General features: G+C 76.1%; 1 protein-coding gene across 2 annotated transcripts in view; it reads right to left on the bottom strand.

Moving 5' to 3' along the window:
* Positions 1 to 226, bottom strand: part of AGAP2 (ArfGAP with GTPase domain, ankyrin repeat and PH domain 2) — a 14831-nt gene that overhangs the window by 11160 nt on the left and 3445 nt on the right. The window lies entirely within an intron of this gene.

Raw genomic sequence — 226 nt, 5'->3', positions numbered from 1 at the left:
AGCCGGGGAGACGGGGCGGGCCGGACTGGCCGGAGCCGGGGACAGGGCGGGGGGCTCGGCGCCCCCGGCGCCCGCGCTGCTCGTGCTGATCCACAGCGCATCCTGCCGGTGGAAGAGACGCTCGTGCCGCTTCTTGCCCGGCTCCTCCGCGCCTCGGGGGCTACCAGGATCCCCGGTCTCGGTACCTCTGGTCCCCGGGGCACCAGCTGCGGCCGCAGACGGAGAA

Source organism: Neophocaena asiaeorientalis, unplaced genomic scaffold (assembly GCF_003031525.2).
Source record: "Neophocaena asiaeorientalis asiaeorientalis breed wild unplaced genomic scaffold, Neophocaena_asiaeorientalis_V1.1 scaffold134, whole genome shotgun sequence".
NCBI classification, from domain to species: domain Eukaryota; kingdom Metazoa; phylum Chordata; class Mammalia; order Artiodactyla; family Phocoenidae; genus Neophocaena; species Neophocaena asiaeorientalis.
The sequence above is the reverse complement of the archived record's forward strand: the minus strand, read 5'-3'. Positions and strand labels throughout refer to the sequence as shown.